Source organism: Myodes glareolus, chromosome 16, assembly GCF_982192425.1.
Source record: "Myodes glareolus chromosome 16, mMyoGla1.1, whole genome shotgun sequence".
Lineage (NCBI taxonomy): Eukaryota > Metazoa > Chordata > Mammalia > Rodentia > Cricetidae > Myodes > Myodes glareolus.
The window spans coordinates 28,633,068-28,650,893 of record NC_142041.1 but is presented as its reverse complement, the minus strand read 5'-3'; the positions used below and the strand labels follow the sequence as shown (position 1 = coordinate 28,650,893).

General features: G+C 50.9%; 1 protein-coding gene and 1 long non-coding RNA gene across 2 annotated transcripts in view; one reads left to right on the top strand and one right to left on the bottom strand.

Annotated features, from left to right (window-relative positions):
• The window catches only part of Gabbr2 (gamma-aminobutyric acid type B receptor subunit 2), a 353,494-nt gene that overhangs the window by 28,835 nt on the left and 306,833 nt on the right, over positions 1–17,826 (bottom strand). The gene's annotated exons all lie outside the window — the stretch shown is intronic.
• On the top strand, positions 216–17,362 carry LOC146891433 (uncharacterized). The gene is made up of 2 exons (XR_014997446.2): positions 216–354; positions 17,139–17,362. It is a non-coding gene; the product is annotated as an uncharacterized LOC146891433 (long non-coding RNA).

Here is a 17,826-nt window from a genome sequence, read left to right as displayed (position 1 = left end):
CTGGGGCAGGTTAGTCAACACTACCTCTTTGGGGGGAAGATGGAGGAGGACCCTAGCAAGAAACCTGGGTAGAGAGAGACAGCATGGGCTCCATCACTTCGCAGCTGTGTGACTTTGAACCCAGGTCTCTTTGAACCCTGGTTTCCTCACCTGCAGACTCCCAGGGCTAGCAGGAGATGTATCTAACAGGTGTGTTTACCACCCGCAGAAGCTGAGAGGCCTCCTAATGTGTCAACCTTCATTACTATCTTCAACTGCAGAGAGTCTCAGAGTGCTGGAGCCAGGAGAAACCTTCCAAAAGCCTCAGGGGCTAGGCTGCTTATCTCAGCAGCAGGCTAGAAGCTGTCACTTCAGGTAAGAATTCTCTTTCTCTCTCTGTCTGTCTGTCTCTCTCTCCCTTCCTTCCTTTTTCCTTTCCTTTCTTTTTTCTTCTTTTCTTTTCTCTATGTAGCCCTGGCTAGCCTAGAACTCACTCTGGAGACCAGGCAGGCCTCAAACTCAGAGATCTGCCTGCCTCTGCCTCCTGAGTGCTGGGATTAAAGGCGTGCGCCACCACCAGCAAGAAGAAGAATTCCTTTTTGAACGTTTTGATTATAAGTTTTTACCTGCCCCCAGAATCACAGATCGGATAGGGAAGTATGACGTCATCCCCAGGTACCCTCGAGGGTACTTCTGGCAGCTTTTGCTTTGTGGGTGCAGAGTGCGGGTCTTTATGGTGAGGGGCTATCTATGCTTTGCAGGATACCCTGGGCCTAAGCACTAAATGCCATTGTGTCCATTAGTCTCGTGACAGCCACTCTCTTCCCCAACTCAGCTTGCAAACACTAAGAACTTTAGGCACAAATCTAGCTCTTCTTTTAATATTAGAGAAACCGAGGCCCAGAAAAGGACTTGCAGCAAGTATTGGCGCAATGTCCTGGCCTCTGTTCTATGTGCTGGGGGGAACAGCCTGGGCAAAGGCAGGATCATTGAACTGTGTCCAGAACGTAGTGAGGGAAGGCACTAACAACCAGGGATGCGAAGTGGGACAGTGGGGGTCTCGGCTGAGGCAGCAAGGACCTCTTCATTCTCAGAGGTATCCTGAGTATAACCTTGGGGTCCAGTGGACATTCCAAGATTGAGGCTGACAGTGCAGTCACATGTCCTGCAGCTGCTGCAGGCGTTCACCTAGCAAGCTTTCCTGGCCTGACCTCAGGGCAGTATGGCAAGGAATACGAGTTTTATATCCATGTAGATCAGAGCAGACAAGACACTTGTGTGAGAGGACTTAGCAAGAGAGACAGCAAGACAGAGGCAGAGTCTAGGCCAGAGAACCTTCCCACAGAGTACGTGGGAAATCTCCACGGCCTTCCATGTCTCTTCTCAGGGAGAGAGGCCTTCTGCACGGTGTGGGGTTGTGCACCTGTGCACTTCCCTGCTGGTCTCGCATCCTGGGAGGCTAAAGGCCTCCTTGGCACAGCCGATGATTCTAAGCCAACTAGTGCTCCTCAAGGGGGACTTTCATGAGGGGCTGTGGGTTTGTTGTCTCCTGGGGGGGAGTCTGCAGGACCTGAACACTCTTCAGCGAACTTGCTAATCAAGGAAGACCAGTGTCTTACATCTAGAATCCCCACCCTACCCCCACTACAAATGCAAGGATGACCTAGCAACCAGGAATGGGAGGCAAGGGACTTGTAGAGACAGTCCTTATGCTTCAGAGGAGAGAGATAGATTGGTGGTCACACATTACCTCACTTGGGCCATGTTAAACTTTGTTAGGCCTCATTACCAGTGGGCAAAACTCTAGTGACGTCATATGGAACATAGATTTCCAGCTTTCTTTGGAATACACAAGCCCCTTGGCCACATGGGGTAACCTTGGCTTGGGGTAGCCTTGGCTCAGTGCTGCCATAGTGAGGGTGGGATGCTTGCACTTCAAGTGTAGCCTTTATGGGGACTGATGTCTCCACCTATGTCTTAGAGTCAAGAGGAAGCTTGAAGGAGCCTTTGCTTCTCTGTGTGTACATGTTTGTGTGTGTGTGTGTGTGTGTGTGTGTGGTGTATGTGCCCATAACTGTACATGTATGTGGAGATGTGGAGGCCAGAGGAAAAGCTTGTGCTGTCCCTCAGGAGCTGTCAAGCTTAGTTTTTGACATAGTATTTCTCATTTGGCCTGGGACTTGCCAATTGGACTGGGAAGCCAGAGAACCCCAGGGATCCTCTTGTTTCTGTCTCCCCATTCGTGGGATTATAGGCATTGACATGCTTGGCTCTGTTTGTTTGAGATAGGGTTTCTCTGTGTAGCTCTGGCTGTCCTGGGACTAGCTCTGTAGACAAGACTAGCTTCGAACTCAAGGGATCTGCCTACCTCTGCCTCCTGAGTGCTGGGATTAAAGGTTGCACCACCACTGTCCAGCTTAGCTTTTTTTTTTTTTAAATAGGTTGTACAGATTGGATCTGTAGTGACATTTCACTTGTATTTTAATAAATAAAGTTTGTCTGAAGACCAGAGAGTAAAACAGTTCCACTGGTCAGCCTTACAGACCAGGCAGTGATAACACACATCTTTAATCCCAGTAACCACACAAGTTGCCATAGAAACTGGTCGGTGCACGCCTTTAATCCCAGTGGTGCACGCCTTTAATCCCAGGAGTAGAGAGGATTATAAAATGGGAGGAGACAACTCTCACACACAGTCTCATTCTGAGATTCCTGGAGGCAGGATGGCCATTTTCAGACTGAGGTCGAGGTAAAAGCCAGTGGCTGGCTGCTTTGCTTTTCTGGTTTTCAGGTTAAACCCCAATTTCTGTCTCTGAGTTTTTATTGATCATGCTTCAAGATCCACGTCCTCATGCTTACAAGGCAGGCCCTTTATTAGCTGAGCTATCTCCCCAGCTCTTAGGAGCTTTTTCTCCCAGGCTTTCTTAGTGAAATGCCAGAACCTGGTGTGAGCAGCCAGAGATGAAAGTCTGTGGATGGGAAGCAGGCAGGCACCCGAGGTACAAAGTGCTGGGGAACCTGCTGCGCCGGAAGCTGGAGGGCAGTTAGTCTGTACACTCTGTGGATACGTGCTCAAGAGTTCACCACTATCCAGGGAGGGCTGGAGGCATGTACGGGGTGCTGGGACTGTGAGCAGGAACTGGCCCAGGAGCCAACAGGAAAGGCAGACATTTAGCCGACTCAGGATTTCCAGACCTCGGTCTTGGGGTTGGAGGCAGACCTTCCTGGGAGGTCTCTGCTGACGTGGGGGAATGTAATTAGCCACATGGTCACCTGAAGTGACAATACTGAGCGGAAAGTATCCCTGCTGACCTTGGGAAAGCAAGTCCATTTCCTCCTAAGTCCTATAGGGGCAGCCCTGGGGGTGCTAAGGCAGCAGCTCCCAGCAGGCAGCAAACACCTGGCCCTGCTGCTGCAGTTTGACCTCGCAGGTGCGGTCAGGGGACCCCTGAGAGTAGAGTCCCCTCCCACTTGCCGGCTGTGAGCCAAGGACAAACAGCTGGAGGCTGGGGCCACTACAGAACAGCAGCCAGAGGCAGGAACAGGAGAAACGTGGGTTCCTCAGACCCTGAGGCAGCACAGCAGTAGCTAACGTGACATCACCAAAGTCCTGAGCAAAGTCCTGAGCACAGGTCGTTTGTCCTGTACTCAGCACTGATGGAACTTGACCACAGGGAAGAAAGCAGCAAGCTATTGGCTGCTGAGATCACCTCAGACTCACCTCATTGTCACTCCTGTCTCCTGTCTCTCTCTTTCCACTCTCTCGGGTCTTCTCTTCTGTTCCTCAGCCTGAGACGGGGCCTGTGATCTTTGCCTCCTGCCGTTTCACACCCAGTTCTGTGGGCACTGGCTCTGATGCTCCCCTAAGCTAGGAAAGCTTCCAGTGGCTCCTGGGCAACTCCAAGGGACCCAGTGCAGGGCGCCTTTGAGCATTACAGGTCTCCCAGCTTCTGCTCACCCTGTCCTTCCCTCTTTGGGTCCTTATTAGGGATCTCCACTTACATCCTGCCCCCATCCTGCCAATGGGCACCCCTCTAGCCCAGCATTCGCCAACGTGAGCTCACCACCTTCTCCCTTCAACCTGTCGCTGATCCTGGATTTGCTGGTCTAAGAGTGGCCACAGTCACTATCCACCAGGTGAGACCTTGACCAGGTGTCTCCCTAATCCTTCTGGTTCCTTCATGATACCCACCTACCCCACACAGAGCAGCTACACAGGGTGGCTGACTCACACACCTGGGTGGAGGTCTGACCCCTGGCAACTCCTTCCTGTCCCGGGCTCCTGAGGCCTTTAGTACCTGGTCACTTCTAAATGTCCCTCACCACCCAGCTCCTCCAGCCACACCAATGGTTCCCATACTGCAGGAAAGTTCTTCATCCTATTGTCTGCCTCGGTGACAGTCCCATTACCCATCCAACTGCATCTCCTGGCTCAGATTCACCCCGGGTTGGGTCGTGCCTTTATTCTCCAGGTACTGGGGCCATCACAATTGTTCTCCAGGTATTTCTTTCCCACAGTGGTGCATGTCCCCTGGGCTTCGCTCTTTCCTTTGTCCCCTCTGCTTGCCCTTCCTCCTGCTAATCCCTGCCCTGACTGACCACTTGCTTTGGGCCAGATTCTAGACCAGGTGTGTCACGTGAAGAGCTCACTTTATTCATCCATCCTCCTGGGCTTGACTCCAGGACACCCTCTGTGCTAGGGGACACTGTGAGGCTCAGAGAGGTTGAGTAACACGCTCCAGGTCACAGAGGCATAACAATGGACAGAGTTGGCACTGGCACCAGGGTCACAGGATCTCCAAACCTCTGCTCTAACACAGGGTACCCAACAGTGTGGTGTGCCAGGAGATCTCAAATGCCCCTGGATGGTGGTGCTCCCTTCCTGACATTTTTCAAATACCTGCAGCCAGAGTAGCCTCTGCAGCCTCTGGTACTGCCCAGTGCAGTACCTTGTCCTTTGTGCTTATGACTCAGGGGAGGGTGGAAACCCCACCCTAAGCTGGCCAGGGTTATCCCCTCTTCTCCATATTTACCTCCTGCTTTGCTAACCCATTAAGTTACAAGGTCTCTGAGGGGACAATTGCCTACAACTTTGGGTGACATCTGGGTCCCCTGAAGTGAGACAAGCTCTCAGAGTGCTATGTCCAGCCTTTCTTGTCCCATAGTTGGCAGGGCTAAACTCTCTCCTACCCGGCCTCTGACCTCGAGGCAATGGGGGTACACAGCTCGGCCAGGGCCTGGCCACACAGCCACATCGGCCTCTCACTCAGTACTCGCCCTGGCGACGCACAGACTACGCTGGCTGTCAAGTTCCAGGCCAGTCTACCGTGAAGAGGGAAGTGACAGAACTAGGGTGTGAAGAGGCTCACAATCAGGACACTGTGCCAGGGAACTAGGACAGAGCCTGGCCACGCTACTCCGGCTGCGTGCAAGCTCCGTCTTACATTGGTCATTGCATCAGTTCATTGCTCTGCCGCCCACTCTGATCATTCCATAACCGTTAGCCTTGGTCCCATCTGAACAGGAAAGCACCGAGCCCAGAGCCCGGTGGACCTCAGCCAAGGTCACACAGCTGACGCTTGAGCCCCTCCTCGCACGTCACGTTCTTCTCTGGCACTCTGGGCATTCCTGCTCACCAAGGAGAAAGGAAGGGCGCTGCCTGGTGGAGTCGGATTGCCCCCTCTCCTAGTCCCCGCTTCTGCTCCAAATCGACAGTTTGTGTGCGGCTAAAGGTAGCCTGGAATTCCCTTGGGGCTCCGGTGTGATGGCGTGCTGGTGGGCTGGACCAGGGCTGCCGTGCCAGGACCACTGCATGCTCACTTGTCTTTGGACAAATGTTGGCATCCCCTGCTAGAGGGTTGTTCTGAGCATTTGAGTAAGAACACGAGGAGACAAAAGACGACAAGGCCACGAGACATGCACGCCCGTGTAACACAGGCGAGAACAATGCAGGCATTTGATTTTCCCGTTGTCATTCCATGAAGCATCATCCTGGGAGCCCCCAAAGTGTGCTGCTGTAGAGACAGTTCCAAAAATAGCTGCTGTGGCTGCTGCCACGTTGGGTGGAAGTGGGGATCCCCGGTGGCCAAAGGCCACAGAGTGTGCACCCCTTCCTACTCCACACTGCGGCTAATTGTTCCGAGCCTGCTGGGGTTGTCGGCTCCACGCTGCTGCCTGAGTCACTAGGGATGACATGGTGCTCCTGGGTTAGAGCATGAAGCTACTCGTCCCTCGTCTCTCTCATACCCTTCGGCAAGAAACGGCGAGCAGAGAGCATATGAAGGTGTTGCATATCCTGCGGGGAATGGTCTAAAAGGCAGCACTGTGCCTCTGAACAGAATCCTCCTGGGCTCCCCCAGCCTTTCTCTGCATACCTCTAGTGGTGAGGAGCTCACTACCTCCTAGGGGAGCCCAGTTTACCCGTCATTAGGCAGGGCTTCAGAAGAAACGTTCTCTTCTGCGTAAGCTGGATCCAGGGGCTTCTCCACATGCCTCCACCTTGGGGGTCTCTTCTTTCAGCACAGCCCCTCTGAGGTTAGGGACAGAGCTCGTCCATCCTGCCTGCTCTTTTGTGGGCAAATGTCAACTCTGCCTGCACAGGACAGTGTCTAAGTCTTTCTCTACCGAGCTCCCCTTAACTGTTACATTACTGTGACATTACTTACTATTTCCATGGGCCACGGGGTCTAACCTGATGTCCCTCTCCATGCCTAGCATCCCATGTACCTGGGGCTGTCCCCCGAGCTTGTGCTTGTTATGTGACAACACACATTGAGTAGGCTCATAGCACAATACATATACACGCCCATACCTACACACACTTGCACACATGGACACCCATGCACATCCCTCTTTGGTGTGACTCGGTACCTGAGCTTCTTGCAACTGAAGAAGGCCCCCGTGGCCTCCCATCACCCCTCCTGACTTTTCCATGTCTCCTTTCGGAGGCAGGATGTATCACTCAGCATGCTATTTCAAAACTAGGTCACAAGGGCTGCTGATAAATGACCTTAATGATCTGGGGCCAAAAGGATGACAGAGGCCCAACCTGAGAGAAGAGCAGCAATACAGGAGGAGATGGATAGGGATGAGATCTGGAAGTTAGACTTATAAAAGACCCGCCTTTGGCCCAGTGAGAAGGCAAGCCTGTAACATTAGCTTGATTTTCACAATTACGATCTTCCGGGACTCTGAGCCAGTGTGGTTGGCCAGGAAGTATCTGTGCTAATTATAGATGAGGGGATCTGGGCTTAGGGGGGCAAAGGAGACTGATAGGAGGGGTCAGAGGCAGCACAGACTGGTGCACACTGACATCCCGCTACGCACCCACATCTTAGCCCCGATAGCCAGCTGAGGGTCCTATCCCTGGCCTGGCCAATGGGCTGTAGGTGTACGTGTCAGCTGACCCACCTGGGCTGAAGTATGGGGAGCTGGTGTGAGAGCCATGCTGCTTTATTTGTGATCCAGATGGCAAATTGCCTCCGGGAAGAAGATGGCTGCCCGGGACAGCCACCTGGACTCACAGCTGGACTCAGTCTCGGCTGTGTCAGCTATGGAGACACTGTGGCTCTTTGTTACGGTGGCCTGTCTGAGCCTTGCCAACACAGGAGCACAGTGAGATTGGCCCTGGGCTCAGCGCTTTGCCCAGTCACCTCATTCAGTCTTGGAAAGGGTTCCTTCAGCAGCCCGTGGCATGCACAGAGGACTCCCGTGAGGACTCAGATCCACAGATACCCAAGCCCCCGGGGAGAACCGCTAATGCTCATGCAACCTTCATGCATCCTCCCATGCATGGGAGCGTGTTTATGTGACTTATAGCTTTTCTTCTTGCTATATAGGGAAACTGAGGCACAGGGTAGGGAAGCCATTTGTTCAGGATCCCAGCATCTTAGGTCTGGTGGGCCTGAGATTGGAAAGCTTCAGGACGCCAGCGGTTTGGGGTGCTGGCAGAAGCAGGCAGCCATGATATCCCGAGTCTCTGTCGGGCTAAGCGCTTTCACCCGTGACGGGAGACTGAACAGATCACATTCAGATTTTATGGCCAAGCAAATCCTTGTGTTGTGATTTATTACAGCAATGCTGATTTCCCGATTTTAAGCCAACACAGCCTGAAGTGAAACGGAAGGAAAACAGGGAAGCATTTGAGACTTTTGGTTTAGCTCACCGTGTTTTATCGGAACAGCTCAGCAGACTCCCTTCTGCCCCAGTCTCCCCCTTTTGGTTCTCTGTAGCTTTCTGAGGTAGAGGGGTTCAGGCCTCCCTGAACCCACGGGGAGATGTGTGTGGTGTAGAGAATGGGCCTCAGCACGTGGAAATGTAAACAAACAGCAAGCTGGTCCCTGGACCAGAGAATTGGCAAATAAGAGATTTTCCTACTGTAAAACATTAAAATTAATAGACTAATTCAAAATTTTAAATTGTATAACTTTCCAGACTCTTCAACATGCAAAACACACACACACACACACACACACACACACACACACACACACACACACACACTTTGCAAGAGGCAGAGATAGTTTCTAGGATTTCTTCAACTTCAGACCATGAAAGCCATGACTCTACTTGATTTTGGGACATGTGATGGGGTCTGTGTTCTATGTCATTCACTGTGTCTTTCTTCTTACCATCAGACAAGGGACGCCTGATCCTCCTGTCTGTCTGCTGCGTACTGCCTGGGATGTCTGGGATGTCACTTAAACTGACACCTGCTCATATACTTTGGGAGGTGATTGGCTGTTAGAACAAAATTTGATGGTCTTAGAACATGCTGGAGGCCTCCTGGGATGTGTGCCTAGACCCCATTCCGCTTCTTCATGCTGCACTCCCTTGGTCCGTTCCTACCTCCTCAGTCCTCCCCCAGATTTCTTAGTGGTTGTCACCTCTCTCAGTGCTAGGCTCTAGGGTTCTCTGAGCTGTGATCTGGGGAGAAAACAGAGCCTGGGGGACAATGTCTGAAGCCCCCCAACATGGGCCTGGGTTGTGGGGTCAAAGTAAAACCACCATTCCTGGCGCGCCATGAAAACAGGAAGACTGAGTTCCTCGAGACTAATCGGAAGGCACGTGTTTACTGAGGATCAAAGACGCTCTTCCAGAAGTGAGCGGGCCCATGTGTGCCAGTGGGCACAGCAGAATGGGTGTGCGCTGGTGACAAAGCGCACGGAGATCTGCCAGGAAACACCAAAGATATGAGTGTAATTAATAGAGTAATTAGCATGCACAGGAAGCGAGGAGGCTGCCAGGGGGCTGATAAGAGCAGTTATTAAAAAGAGCGAGTGTGTGGAAGAGAGGTTGGGGGTGGCTGTATTTCTTTTGTCATGGGTCCCCCAAATACCATAGGCGTCACAGACAGACCTGAAGTAACACTAAGGCTGGGACCAGCATTCACAGTCACCCCCTCCCTGGCCAAATGAACCAGCCAGTTGATTGCTGCTGTTAGGTCAGGTGACACTGCTGTCCCCCTACATCAGGTAGGTGGTGTAGTATATAGCAAGGTGACCTCGGGGTCAGCTGCCTGGACTCCAGGCTCAACTATGTCTTTAGAAATATGACTTACTGATGGTCACTTCTCTTCTCCCCTCCCCCATACCCAGCTAACCACACTTTGATTCCCAGTGGCTTCCCCTGTTCTAGACACTCCTTGTCAATGGCCTATTGACTAAGTGGACTTTGGGGAATGGCTTCTTTTACTGAACGAAGTTTTGTAAGTGCACCTGCGTGTGTCAGGTGTGAGTGCATAGTTGTATGATAGTCCCTTGCGTTGATACACCATTTTTGCTTGTCTGTTTGCAGTTGATAGATACGTGTGCTCTCCTGGCCCCTGGACGACAGCACTGTGGCATGCAGGAGCACTCTTCGACGTGATGCGTATTTTCATACCTCTTGCCTGTCTACGGGCAGATTTCCCAGTCACATGGTGACTGTTTAATGCTTTGAGGGGCGGGCCTTGACGCTTTGTTTCAGTTCTGTTTCCCAAAATCCTACTTGTGCTTTCAGGATGAAGGGGGATGCTTCCCCCTTTGCATAAGAATTCTCTCTCAGGGCAGGAGAGGAAGGCACCTCCTCCAGTCTTCCACAGACTCAGGCTGAGCTATTACGGCTCTTGTCATCCACACCGGCATCTCCAATGGCTTCTTTGTCCCCAGTCTGGGACTAGGGTCAGGGCCTCACCCGTCACCATGACGTCCATCACCGTGGCTCTGCGGCTGGCGGAGTGATGATTTATGTAGGGTTGGGAGATCTCTCTTGGGCCTCAGTGGGCAGCTGAGCTCCACGAGGCATCTTGAATGTAGGGGACAGGCGTGGTGAGCCCTCCAAGCCACAGGAGCATGTGAGTGTGGCCAGCAGAGGGTGTGGATGCTCTAGCAGTCCCGGGGGTGGCGGGGGGGATGCTGCCGCCATGTGTCCTTGGGTTCGCAAACTGCCTGGGACTGAGTCACAAGAAGCTGATCCAGGGGGTCATAGCTGGGGAAGGGGAAGGATGGAAATCAAGTTTGGAGGGCAGGTGTGGAAGAGATGGGAAGGGACCTTTGCCAGGGAGGCACTCTGCATAGAAGTCCTCTGCCACCCTTTGTCCTGCTTGTTAGGCAGCTCAGAGTGTGAACAAGTCTGGCTCCAGGGAACGCAGACTAGGAACCCAGTTATTTCCTGAACCAGCACGTATATGGATGTCCAATGGGAATGGAAAATCCTGCAGGACGACGTTCGTTCATCTCCAAGATGGCATGAGAGGACGTCCGTGGAAGGCACTAGGAGATCCACTCCCATGCTGGCGCGCAGCATCACTGTGCCTCAGGATGCCAGGATAGTTAACTTCCTTATGGAGTCAGGACACTCTGGGTTGGGGTCTGGAAGATGGCGTCACGCTGATCTGTGTGCCAGGGTCAGGTCTAGGTGCCAGATGATGTCATGCCTTCTGTGTGCCAGGGTCAGGTCTAGGTGCCTTCACATTAACCTCAGTTCATGTTCACAGCAAATCTAGGATGCACCTCTCCTGTGGGCACAGGAGCTCAGAGAGGGCAAGTCTTTGTTCCAGGTCACACAGCTGGGAGGTGGTAGACCATGAAGTTAAACCTATCGAGGCGTTTTTGGTGGTGCTATCACTCCGCAGAAGCCCATAGTGCCGGAGCCCAGGCTGGGGATATGGTCCATTTCCTCAGCAAGTGAATGCATCCTCAGAAGCCTGCCACATAGTTTTAATAATTGGTAAGAACAAGCAATCCACTGTCGGCTGGGATGCTACTGTGAGAGGTAGATAAGAAGGAAACAGGTGGAGGGATGCAGGACAATCCTTTCCCAGCGGCAGAAATTGCTCTGGCCTCCAAACATTGCTGGCTTTAAATTTTCCAAGCCTTCAGTGCCTGGCTCATGCAAGACAGGTTCCCGTGTGAGATACTCACTGCCAGCAAGCTGCCGGTCTCACTCTGGTGTGGGGGGGGCGGCTCAGATGGTCACAGCTCAGAGGGTCTACTTCTCACTCTGGCCTGAGAGTCGGTTCCAGTCTTGGGAGGTTCCTGAGTCAGGGCCATGCCAGGCTGGATTGGGGTGGATGTGGCGGCAGGAGGGGCTGGCATGGTGGGTCTAGAGAAGACTGAGGGACAGGACAGTCAAGGGTTTGGGGGATGATGGCAAGGGAGGTAACAGGCTCTACAGTTGATGTTCACAGTCAGGACCCTCCAGGCTCTTCTCTTGAGGTAGACCCTTCCCCCAATCCAATGCATGTTTATGTTTTTCATTTTTGATAATAAGAGTGGGACAGGACCTCCACATGTAGCCCAGGCTGGCTCTGAACTCATGACCCTCCTGTCTCAGCTACTCAGATGCTGGGGTGTGAGTTACTGTGTGAATTTAGGTGAGTGTATTCCTATCTGAATCCATTTTAAAGATGGAGAAACTGTGGCTTTCAGAACAGAAGCCACTGTCTCATTTCCTGGGGTTGCTGGTGCAAATGGCCACAATTTGAGCAGGGTTCTGATTTCAAACAATAGGAATTTGCTCACACAGAGATGAAGAGACTGGAAATACTCGGACCAAATTCTCTCTGCTCTGGAGGGCCCTCTTTTGATTCTGTCTGCTTTGGGAACTCCAGGCATTCCTCTGCTTGTGGCTGCATCTCTGATTCCTGCCTTCAGCTTTCTCTGCCCCATCCATGTTTTTTTTTTTTTTTTTTTTTTTTAAGAACACTTGTCATTGGTCAGGTTCCTTTGTGGCTTGCGGTCAGGGAGTGGAGTTTACACTGAGACCCTAATGACAAGAAAGATCTGGCATGGGAGAGTCAGGAGAAAGCATCTAGGCAGAGAGAGCAAGAGCGGAGCCAAGAGTAGGGATGGTGTTAGAATTTGGGAGCCACAGGTGCGAAGCCTATGGGGCTGTAGACAGGGTACCGGATACACAGGCAGGGGCTGTGTTCTGCAGGGCCAGGATCAGGGCAAGACTTTGTGATTTCATTCCTAAGTGAAGGATTTTAAGTGGAGAACAGAAAGATACACAGACTGTGGCCCTGTCAAAGCTCTCTTTTAGAATGGTGGATGTAGTCCTTGCCTTATCACTAATTGCCTTAAATAGACTCAGTGCTCCAATTAAAGGACAGAGATCAGCATACTGGATTAAAAGACATGATCCAACTGTATTTGTTGGATAGAAGAGATTCAGTTAGATTCAAAGAAATGAATAGGCTAAAATATATTGAAGTTGTTTTGGCTATCCGAGAAATGGAAAGAAAATGTATTAAAGTGGAAAGGGAGAAGTGAGACGGCCACAAATAATGTGATCATGGGGTCAGGGAGAAACTGGAGTGATGGAGAGAAATATGCAGCACATCTGCACCCCCTAGTCATGAGCACATCTGCACCCCTTAGTCATGACCACATCTGCACCCCTAGTCATGGAAGACATCTACACCCCTTAGTCATGACCACACCTGCATCCCTTAGTCATGACCACATCTGCACCCCTTAGTCATGACCACATCTGCACCCCTTAGTCATGGAAGACATCTGCACCCCTTAGTCATGACCACATCTGCACCCCTTAGTCATGACCACATCTGTACCCCTTGGTCATGAACACATCTGCACCCCTTAGTCATGGAAGACATCTGCACCCCTTAGTCATGACCACATCTGCATCCCTTAGTCATGACCACATCTGTACCCCTTAGTCATGACCACACTTGCATCCCTTAGTCATAACCACATCTGCACCCCTTAGTCATGACCACATCTGCACCCCTTAGTCATGACCACACCTGCATCCCTTAGTCATAACCACATCTGCACCCCTTAGTCATGACCACATCTGTACCCCTTGGTCATGACCACATCTGCACCCCTTAGTCATGGAAGACATCTGCACCCCTTAGTCATGACCACACCTGCATCCCTTAGTCATGACCACATCTGCACCCCTGAGTCAAGAACACATCTGCACACCTTAGTCATGGAAGACATTTGCACCCCTGAGTCATGAACAGTAGAAATGAAGATAGTCATCCAACCAATGATGGCACCAGATAGAATGAATACTTTGAAATAAATTTATCCAAGGAAGTGTGAGACTTATAACTTACACACAAAAAGTCACAAGACATGGACAAAAGAATTAGAAGTTGACTAAATAGTTAAGGAAAGTCAGGTGTGGTGGCGCACATTTAATCATGGCACACAGGAAACAGAGGAAGGTGGGTCTCTGAATTGGAGGCTAGCCTGGTCTACTGAGTGAGTTCCAGAGCAGCCAGAGCTGTTACACAGAGAAACCCTGTTTAGAAATCCTCTCCCTCCCTCTCTTTCTCTCTCTCACATACACACACACACAAAAGGAAGGAAGGAAGGAAGGAAGGAAGGAAGGAAGGAAGGAAGGAAGGAAGGAAGGAAGGAAGGAAGGAAGGAACAAGCAAGCCTGATAAATAGGAAGGCAGCTCCCAAGCTTGCAGCTCCCGCCCGGGCTGGATGGTTTAGGTGAGAAGGTGGCAATACTCCCCACACTGCCTGAGAGCCTCAGTCCCTCCCTGTGACAATGACACTCCCAACAGCCCTTTCTGTAGACCCAGAAACCCGGGAAAAGAGGGAGAGAGCTAGATGACTCATTTTTCCGTTTCAGCTTACCACTAGGTCCAGCAGCCACAGCAATGTGGGGCTGGCATGTGGACAGACATACAGACAGTGGGAAATATGGAGAGCTCAGGACCCAACCGCGTGCCTTGGCCAACTAGTTTTAACAGGATTATGGGACTTTTCCATGGAGAAGATATTCTTTTCAACGAAGTGTTTAAGCAACTAAATATCCACGAGTAAAGTTACAGATTTGGGACATTGCCTCCTATGGTGTTCAAAATTACCTAAATGTAAGGCCTACTACTAGCATACACCCAGGAGAAAACACTAGTGTAAATCTGCACGACCCTGGAGCAGACAATGGTTTTTGTCAAAGGGAAGACTAGATAACTCAGATTAAAGATTGTTGTGTATCACAGGCCACTGATGAGAAAGTAAAGGGATAACTCAAAGAGCAGGGCCCGATGTTTGCGTATCTTCTATCTGATAAGGGTCTGGCTTCAGAGGATATAAAGAGTTCTTACAAATCGACATTAAAGAAAGAAGTCCAATTCAATTAAAAATGAGCCAACGCTCTGAGCAGTTATTTCTCTAAGGAAGAAGCACAGTGGTCCCTACACACGTGTGGGCATGTTCTCTCTATACATATATGTGTGGGCATGTTTCTCCGACACACGTGTGGGCATGTTCTCCCTACATACATGTAATATAGGCCTACACACGTGTGTAGGCATGTTCTCTCTACACACACGTGGGCATGTCCCTCCTACACACACGTAGCATGTTCTCCACCATTGTCCACTGTTATTTGATAGTCATTCTCATATAAATCACGGGACAACACTTTATACCCACCAGATACTGCAAGAAACACTGTGGAGACACCAGAGCTCTGTTTGGTGCTGGTGGAAACTGGTCAGCTCTTAAAAAGACAAAACCCAAGGTTACAGAACTTCCCAGAAATTCCACCCGTAGGTATATATGTAAGAGAACTGGGAACACAGGCTGACCTAAAATGCCCTTGATCCCCGAGAGAGAGGAAAAGTCAGAGGTGAGGGCAAAGGGACAGGATTTTTCCCTGGGTGATGAAGGGCTTCTGGGATCAGCTGTTGACAGCTGTGTGCCTCGTGAAGGTTCTGGAACCCTCACAGTGTACTTTCTAAAAACGTGAATTTTATGATATATTAACTGCCTTTCAATAGACAATAATAAAAATGATGATGATAATAATAATGATGATGTTAATAATAAAACTAACCTGTGTCTGTCAGGTTGAGAATGGCCTAGAAGGAGCAGGGGGCTGGAGCCTGAGACACTGGGGCCAGCAGCCACCCTCAGCACTACGGATGGATCTGTGTAGCACCCTCAGGGTCAGTGTGGTAGTGTCTGCCCCCCTACCTGTGCTGATACAGAGAGCTGGCGCAAATCTCAGGAAGTGTGGCCCAGCAGAAGAAAATTAGGCCCCTGAAGGGGACATGGAGGTCCAAGCCTGTTTTTTACACTTGCCACTTTCTGGCTGCCAAGAGATGAACAGTCCCTTCTTCATGTGCTTCTGTCGTGACACAATGGCTTTCATGAGCCCCAAACGAGGCCAAGTGACTGGACACAGCCCCTGGAACTATAGACCAAATCAAGCCTTCCTTGGTGTTAAGATGCTTATCTCAGGTGTGTGTGTGTGTGTGTGTGTGTGTGTGTGTGTGTGTGTTCATGCATGTATGGGCACACATGCCTGTGTGTGTACATATGCCTTGGAGGCCGGAAGTTAATCTCAGCTGTCATTACTCAGAGGTTTTTCTCTTCCTGGCCTGGAGCTCATCACTTAATTACTCTAGACTGCTTGTCAGGGGGCCGCAGTCTTTCCAGCACTGGGGTTTCTGTGAGTATCACACACAGCTTGACCTTGGATCTCAGGATTTACCGCAGGTCCTTACGCACACACAGCAAACACTTTACCTATCTCCACAGCCCCACCTCAGGTACCTGTCAGGGGTGGGCCCGGCACAGCCACCTCCTAGCCAGGGCTTGGGCAGCAGAGTTCTCTGCTCGTCCTGCTGCGGGCACGCCACATGCTGTAGCTCTGTCCCCCTCCCCAGTGTCCCCCACTCCAGGGTGTCAGGTGATGAATGACAGTGGTGGTTTGGAGAGTAGTGGAGACAGAACTGACTGGATGGAAGGGGATCTGGCAAGTGTAGAGCAGACTGCCTCAGAGACTGTCCTGTGGAGCCTCTAATACGACTGCCCTGAGGCTAGACCCACGGAGTTACTTAACTTGATGTTTATTGAGAGCATACCAGGAGGCAGGTACTTTCTCAGGCACGATAGATATGACAGGGGATACAAACCAGTCCTTCTTGCTCTGCTCTCATGGGCCTACATCTTAGTGGCAAAGGCATTATTTGTGACAGCAACAAAAAGCTGGATGGGGCAGTGTCACAGTTGTTATGGCTGGCCAGCATTGCCTGCTGCATTCTTATCTTCTGGGCATTGTAGTGTCTCTTTCCAGCCACACTGAATTCAGGCATGGGCACAAGGCACATTTTGGAGAATGAAAAAAAGAAAAACCCAAAACTGAGTGGCAGTGGTAAAAGACATATAGATAGAAGTTTTAAAACTCAGTTATGTACCTTGCCTGAAGTTCTTCCCTTTGCTACGAAAATGGTCCCAGAGGGGCATTGCCAGCTGTGTCCCAGAGAGAGGACACCATGGGGAAACCACACTTGATCCTCATGGGCAAGAGCTGAGATGAGTAACAAGCTCTCATTTGCTTTAATTCACCGAGGGTTGTTTTGTTATGCAGCAAAACCTAATCTACCCTGACTAGTGCACACTCTCATTCTCTTTATGTACTCTCTAAGGGACATTAATTCACACCCAACCATAGTATTTTAGACTCTTAAGCCTTCTCTCTTAGTACACTAATCCAGGCATAAAGCCAAGATTCTGCAGGCCCATGCTATCAGGAGGGAGCTGTTCTAAATGACTCTGGATGTGTTCTCTTACAACCCAGTCACAGAACACCAGTGCATCCTGGGACTTGGGCGAAGTCTTGAGTTCTAACATTTGTGACCTAACCTGGAACTTATGCCATTTCTTCTTCTTCCAAAGGGCTGGAAGCAATACGTAATAACCACCCAAGCACAATGGGAGATTGAAAAATAAAGGTCAGATATAAGAGGGCAAGATAATCCTCCGGAAACCCCACGGAAGACGTGACTGCCCTTGATGGTGACTGGATTTGGCTTTGACTTGCTGGCCACCAAGGTTAAAAATTCGCACATACAAGCATGCATACATACACACAAATAAATAGATACAATTTAAAAACTAAAGTGACTCCTGATCTCAGGAAGGAAGCACACTCAGACAAGTAGAAGTTCATGGGTGAGTGGGGCCCATTCTCGGCACCACACTCCTTGGGTCTCTGGTGGACCCTGATCTCGGGGCCATGGGTCCAGCAGCAGAGCCACCGTCCCTCCTAGAAATGTCGAGTCATCCTCTTGGCAGCCTTGGCCCCAGAAGTGGGCTCTTGACAAAAGGCGAGGGTGTGATGTTAAATTAAACCACAACTTGGCAGAGAGGGTTTCTTTGAGACGCTGGCTTAATGGGTCCAGCCAGATCGTTTGAACGTGGACATATGGGGCATGGGGAGAGAGCTCCAGGTGGAGGGAGCGATTCAGTCGATACATATTTACCAAGAGCCCGCTTTGAGCCAGGGCCTGGTGGTGGGTGCTGTGGACACACAGATGGCCTTGGCCTCTGAGGAGGTCACAGACAAGGAGGGGGGGGGCAGGTG